This window comes from Numida meleagris, chromosome 16 (genome assembly GCF_002078875.1).
Source record: "Numida meleagris isolate 19003 breed g44 Domestic line chromosome 16, NumMel1.0, whole genome shotgun sequence".
NCBI classification, from domain to species: Eukaryota; Metazoa; Chordata; class Aves; order Galliformes; family Numididae; genus Numida; species Numida meleagris.
In genome coordinates, this window is record NC_034424.1 from 9,703,514 (window position 1) to 9,710,799 (window position 7,286).

Sequence of the window (7,286 nt, forward strand, 5' to 3'; positions counted from 1 at the left end):
TCCCATTATAATTTAAGTCTTTAAGGGTCTTCAGTAGGAGCCTGTAAAAGTCAGATCATTCATTCCCGTCGACGCTGTGTGTTTCATGGCCATCCCGGCCGTGATTCATGCGGTGCTGCCCGGACGCGCTCCTTTGTGCACCGCAGAACAATGCCTTTGTGTGCTGCCCCGGCCGGGCAACAAAGGGTTAACCAGAAAGATCTCGTAATAGCTGAAAACTATGGATTGAGCAAAATCTCCCTGTCAGCTCTCCGTGATTTTGCTGAGAGCACTTGGACATGCTGGCATTGGATTTACAAATTGAAAATCATTAATAATTCTAACCAGGCTGTGATAAATCTGAGATCAGTCTCGATGAACCTGGACACCATTTCATAAATCAAAAAGATTACTTAGGAATTTTTTAAAATCTGACGTCAAAATGTCATGGTTACTAATGGTTTTTGTAGATCTCTTACAGTGATATATCATTTATCTACGCTACATCTAAAATGTGACACCGGGGCAGAAATGTGATGTCTTTAATATCATGAATACATTTTATCCCATAATAAAGGTATTAACAACTTCTTGCTGTGACTTGTACTTGAAGTTCTGTGTCTGATTTAGTGCTATTGTTATCGTATTAGCTGCTTTCCCCCCAAATACCTGCAGGCAGACTGTTGCTCGCGCTGCGCGGTGCCGGGCAGCAGAGTGCTGGGGCAGCACAGGGGTCCCAGTGTGAGGCTGGAGCAGCCACCCCCTGTCCGGGCACCACCACCCCCAGGCTGCAGGCTGCCCTTGGGCAGGGCTCACCATCCATCCCTGAGCACAGGGGCCAACAGACATCGCCAAAGGGGTGGGTAAAGGTCTGAAATAGGGGAAAGCCTCATCCGTGCAATTCTTCGGTCGTGCAGTTGAGCACAAATGCTATTGGCACAGATGGGCTTGGGTGCACAATCTCCGCAGTGGAGCTCAGCTCTGCTCTCTGGGATGGTTTGCTCTGCATGGCATGCAGTGTGTTAGCTCTGCCCTGGTTACAGACACAAGGCCTGAGCAGGAGGAGGGCTGCAGGAAGCAGGTGGGACACAGCAGCTCCAGGTCACGGAGCTGCACGCCTTCAGGAGCAAAATGCCTTCCTCATGCTGGCAGCAGCCCTGCTCTGTGCACTCACACCGTAGGTGCAGGCATGCAGAGGACGCGTGTCCCGGTGAGGACGTGGGTAGGCAGCAGCACGGCTGGTTTTGCCCAGCTCCATGTGTGTGTGCAGAGGTGTGTGAGGATCGTGTGCTCCCACCTCGCTCCACTTCTGGCGCTGGGCCGTCAGTACTCAGTACCATGGGAAAACGCACAGCCCACGGATGTGATAGCGCAGGAGAACGCAGCTTCCTGCAAAGGATTTCATGTTATAAATGACTTTTGGAGACTTTGCTATAAAACATTACATTGCTTTGGTGCATTCTTTTAAAAATGGACGGTTCAGCTGTTAAAACATAAAGACACGTTCCCAGTCTCTTCCCAGAGTCAGAAGCGCTCTTCCCCCCATGCTGACGTGCAGCCTCCGCGCGCCAGGTGCGGCCCAGGAGCGACCAGAGCCCAGCAGGTCACTGCGGAATTTAAAGCAAAGCTTTATGGGGAGAGATTACATTCAGAGGTGAACAAATGGTAGTACCACTGCTATGCAAAGCAAGTGACAACATGTAAAAATCCTCCTCGCGTTTTGAAGGAAAATATATCTTTCTTTCTGCACGGTTCCCATGAAAAATAGGCTTTTTTATTTCCTTTTTTCATGCTAGGAAATTAATATTTGCCTTTAAAAAAGATTTGGTAGAGGTTTGCATGAAGGTCATTAGCAATATCGCTAGGGAATAAAGAAGGGAGTGATTGAAATCTGCATGGGTTTGTTACTCATTTGTGGCTTTGCTTTACACGTAACGTTTTTATTAAGAAAATAATACTTTGGGCTGGTAATTGTGTTGCCAGCTGGGCCGGGGAGGGGAGAGGGAGAAAGCAGAGCACTGAAACCTACTATTTATGTCCCTGCCAGGTACAATTCCAGGCAGGTATGTACGGTAAATCTCCTTGAGCTGTCCCCAAAGTCACCCCCAGTGCCGCAGCCATTCCCAGCAGGGAGCGGCCACGCGCAGGGCTGCAGCTGCACAGTGCCCACTGCACAGCCAGGGCTGCAGCACTCGGCCCCACAGTGGACACAGAGCGCCAGGCCCTCCTGGAAGCAGCAGGCACATCCACGCCACTTCTGTCTGCGGGCAGGGAGGTCACTGCCTCTGTCGCTGCTTAACCACGAAACTCTTTGGGGTAGGAGACAAGCTGCGAAAATGGGGGGAGCCCATAAGCGTTCTCAAAAATTAGCAGAGCTCAGGCTGGATACACTCTGAAGTTGGCTTGTAAAATCTTTTGGAAGGATCATTAAGGGTATTTCATTATCTCCATATTGCCAAGGTCAGGCTGTCCGTATTTCCTCTTTAGTACTGCGATGGGAATATGCCGCGACTGTGGTATAATAGACCAGAAAATGTCCACACTGGGAATGATGGTAAATCAATAAAAACTCATCAATATAACTCCCACTTTCCCAAGGTGCTGCGAGCGGCCTCAAGTTTGTAATTTACTTACGTATCTTCACCTTTTTCCCAACATTTTTTACACCAACTTCTGAACTTTTTGTCCGTGTAAAATCTTTATGAGACACAATATATATAAGGGATAAAATGCTTTATTGAAAAGCTTATTGATTTTACTTGGCCAAGCTGCTTGTGCAGCAGCTCCCAGCTTCGCTCCCAGCAGGGAGATGTAAATCCGAGGGCCGGGCGGGCAGCATGGCAAGAGGGAGAGCCAAGAGCATGCAGCGAGAGGGGAGGGAGGGGAGAGCGGCCAGGGCACCTGCATCCTGCTCACCCACAGCACGGCACGGCCCTGCGCTGTGCAAGCAGCCAAGCGGTGCCAGGAGCACTTTGCTCCCACTCCAGCGCACTTCCTCCAACCAGAGCCGCACTGCCCCAGCACATCCCCTGCCCGGTGCACACCTCGCACAGCACAGCAGCTCCTCAGCTTTCCTGGAGCCTCGGTAAAACCTCGGGCACGCGGACACTGAGAAGTGGCTGCTCTTTCTCTGCAGCACCCTTCTTCCACTTTTCAATTTCTTATTCTTGTGCTTTCCTCTCTTTCCTCTGTCTTCTTTACTCTCTACTTCAGAAAAGCCAACCTAAACTCGTTCATGGACGATCTTACCTAAACCCACACACCAAGGCTGGCAGAGGGCTGTGCCCCCCACACAGCAGCACAATGGGTTCCCTCCCAGTGCTGACACAGCCCCATGGAGGGGGCAAGAAGTCGTGGGGTCAGGTCTGGCTTTGTGGATGCCGAACCCTTTATTATGAGCCAGCCACTGAAATAAAACCAATCCCATTTTATCGAAAGCCCAAAGACACAATTAGATCTCACAGATGATGCAAATGCTGCATCCCCTCTGACTGCTGGCACGGTGCCGCTCAGATCTCAGCTCCGTGGTGGGCAAGCCCTGCCCGCACACTGCACAGACCCTCACTCCTTGCACAGCACTGGAGATTGAAGCCCCAGTAAATACTCCACAAAACACAACAGCCTATTTTCTCCTGCTACTTTGACCTTTTCGCCAAGACGTTAGAATGCATTTTTTTTTTTTTTTTTTTTTAAACCATGTACTTTATGCTTACCTCCAGGGTCAGCGACCTACAGGGCTCTATTAACCGTTAGTGGTGTTTTTTTTTTCCCTGATGTCTGAGTTCACCCATAGCTAAGCTAGAGCACTGAGGAGAGCTTTGGCAGGGGCAGCAGACATAGCATCACAGCGCATAAAGGCCAAGGAGCAGATGGAGAAACCTGGCGGTGACGCTTAATCAGCAAGTGTAGACCTGGAGCCGGACTGCGTTTGGTGGGAGGGACCCTGAGAGCAGCAGCAGCCGCTGCCCCACACAGTGCCAAGCACTGGGATGGAATCCCAGCTTTGGGGCTGCTCACAGTGCTCAGGCACTCATCTTGGGGATAAGTGCCTTCTCTCATTCTGTCCTCTATTTTCTCATTTTTGACTTTTATGGTTTTTCATTTACAAGTCTAATCAGAGAGAGGCAGCAGGATGGAATAGTGCAATCATTCAACATAGATTAACAATAGAGTCAATAGCCTACAAGTGTTTGCAGCAGCCCCCAGCGCCAGCTCCTTTGCTGCTGAGCTCTGGGAGGCTGCAGCAGAAGGGAGCTGCAAACACAGCTACTGCTGGGAGGGCTCAGCTGAGCACCGCGCGTCCCCAGCAGCTCGTGCTGCAGGAAGGGCTCAGCCCCCAGCAGCCAGGCTGCAAAGAACACAGCACCTCGCTTCATCTGCTCCAGAGCAACTTCAAATACTGTGATCAAGTTTATTCGACTTCAGGGCAGCATCTACTGAGATGGAAGGCTGGAAGATACCTGAAATCCTGGGCCTGCTGCCCTCATTTTCCATGTTATTTTTAACTGCTGTTACCTAAAAAGGCGCAGGCTGCGGCATCTGAATACGTACAGACATGCCGGCTCCGTGATGCAACTCCATGTGCCTGGCCCATAATTTACCAGCTTTAACCCTCCTGTGAAATGACATCTATATAAATATTGTTAATAGCACTAACATAATGTTAAGTCAGGTTTTACTGGACTCCCTCATACACCCTTTGGATTTATTAGCTATAGGATTTGAAGTAAATTTTTATTAGTCCAAGTTAAGCCTGGCTACCATGGGCTTGGCATCTGGGATTTCTTTCCTCCATCCTTCTCCCTCCACCTGAATGTGGGCCCCTCTTTCCAGCCCTGTGCTTCCTTCCTCAGACCAAAACGTCCTCAGATAAATCTTAGGGAATGAAATATTTATTAATTTTCCTAACCAATGTTGATCTCATAAATTACCAAGACTTTTTCATGAAATGGTTATTAACATCCATGGCTGTATGTTAATGGCTTATTGACCAAATATGGGATAATTAGACCCTAGGAGCACTGGCCACTGTGATCTATGAGAAGCGAGTTTGGCCCTTATTACACCAATGACCTATTTAATATCTACTGATGAATTTAAGGTGGAATCACAGGCAGGATTTGTTTCAAGGAGCTGCCCTCCAATTAGCGAGCAGAAAGAATCTTGTAGGAAATCTATTGATCAAAAAAATATTAACAAAAAATCTTTTTTTTTTTTTTTTGCAGCTAATGATTAATTGGCTAAACAAGCATCAGTCTGAGATGCATGAAGAAAACCCTCGTAGCAGACACTGCCCGGGGTTAGCACACCAACAGGTCAATCTGACTCGAGTCCCTCCATCTCTCCAGCTTTGAAGGATTTAGGTCCCAATTTATACTACAAAGATATACACTAATGTTTTCTAAGAATTTAAACGCTTCTAAATGCTGCAGCTTCAAGAACAACTGCTAGACCTGCTGCAACAAGCGAGCCGTGCTGGTTTAAGCTCCCAAGCTGTCTATCTGGAATGGGAGAGTTAGCATTCAGCACGCTGCTCAAGGAGACCCTTTCCTCTGTCATCTTACAGTATTTAAAATCAAATTAAAGATAAAATAAAAGGAATCAAAGCAGAACCAGAGAGGAAGGCATACAGCTTGTTTGAAGTGCTCTTGCCACGCCTTGCTGTAGCACGAGGCACAGCTCTGAACACAGCTGAAGAATTAAGCTGATGTTTCTGTGAATAAAACCCATCCCTCAGCTCTTCCAGCGAAGTGATTTGCATGCTGATCCCTCAGCCCAGAAAGGCACCTATGGAAGTGTCGTTGCTTGGAACCATAACAGGCATGTTCCCATCAGCAGAGAGAGGTTCTGTGAATTCCTCCATGTTCCGGATCCCAAGAACTGCTGTCTCAGCAGCAGTGCCGCTTCTACTGACCCCAGCTGCGGGAACTCCGGGCTCCTCTCCCACCTGCATTGCTCAGTTCAGCTCTACAACATGATCTGGCTGCTCACAGAGCTCCCCTGCTTCCCTTTCACAGCCTAGAGTGCCACAAATGAGGAGAGACTGCTTGGCAGCTCGTTGTGCAGATCCTGCAACTGAACTGATGAGGGAAAGGAAACAATTTATTGCCCTGGGTAAATGCTATAGTTCCCAGTATCAGGCAGCTACTGCTCTTTTTATCCCACTCACTATAACTTTCAGGTCCTGTGCAGTGGTTAATGGCCACTTTAACCTCTCTCTCTCCCTGCCACATTCAGCTGCTCTGTAAGAAAGGGCCAAACCCAGAAGGGAACGCACTGACTGCTGCAGACACGAGTGCTGCCAAGTCCTGCGGCTCACTCACACCTTGCGGGAGGTCAAGGAGGCCACAAGAGATTCCAACACCACTGCCCTCAACAAACCAATCTACAGCTCCCCCTCCAAACACCTCCCTACCAGCTCAGAGCAGAGCCCTGCTGGGTGCTGCATGTGAGCTGGGTGCAGGCTCAGACCCCACTGCTGCTGTCTAGATGCACAGAGCACTGCAGCGGGGCACCCCAGAGCTCAGCTGGATCCGGTAATAAGCACAGAGGACAGGAGGAGCAGCTCACAACAGCCATTGTACCTCTGCAATTCACCGTGACATGAGAGATCACCTGGAGGGAGATAGCAGAGATAATAGAGGGTGAAATAAGAAGGAAGTTCCCTAACTGAGCAGAGGACAAGCTCTGCGGGCTAATGAAGGGACAGATGACATAGGCAGAAGAAAGTACTGAAGAGATAAAAAGGAAAAATTAATACATGGGAAATGAAAGTGAGCAGATTAAAAAATAGAAAGCTACACAGCACCCCCTTTGCTCACATTATTCCCTAATTACAGATAAGAACCTAGGAGCTACAGTCAGACATACAGTTTTAATCACTTTATACTCTTTTTCTGCTTCTTTTGCCCTCTCTCAAGGAATCTGCTAAGAAACACCACCAGAAACAGACAGACAACATATCTGGGACTCAGCCATACCTGACAGAGCCATCCTTATACAGAGTCCAGTTCAGGAAATCAAACACCAAGCTCCATTCCTTCCCCTCTAACCACACCAGGGCCAGGTGGAGGGGCTTTAACAGCTGCCCCAACCCTCCTCAGGAGCTGGCTGCAGGTGGGGGCACTCACCAGAGACACCTGTGCAGGGCCGGGGTGACACTGTGAGCAGGAGAATGTGGTGGAGAGGGCCTCTGAATCTGGCATGGCGGCAGCCAGGACAGCGAATCAGCCTGCAGGGCTGCCTGTACACTGGGGGAAGATGGTGAAGGACACCAGGATGGGCACAGTGCGGGACACTACTGCTCA

At 49.2% G+C, this 7,286-nt stretch overlaps 1 long non-coding RNA gene across 1 annotated transcript; it reads right to left on the reverse strand.

Annotated features, from left to right (window-relative positions):
* Window positions 5,406–7,015, reverse strand: LOC110406977. Its single transcript, XR_002443670.1, has 3 exons — window positions 6,960–7,015; window positions 6,564–6,594; window positions 5,406–6,059 (listed from the first exon to the last, which is right to left on the reverse strand). It is a non-coding gene; the product is annotated as an uncharacterized LOC110406977 (long non-coding RNA).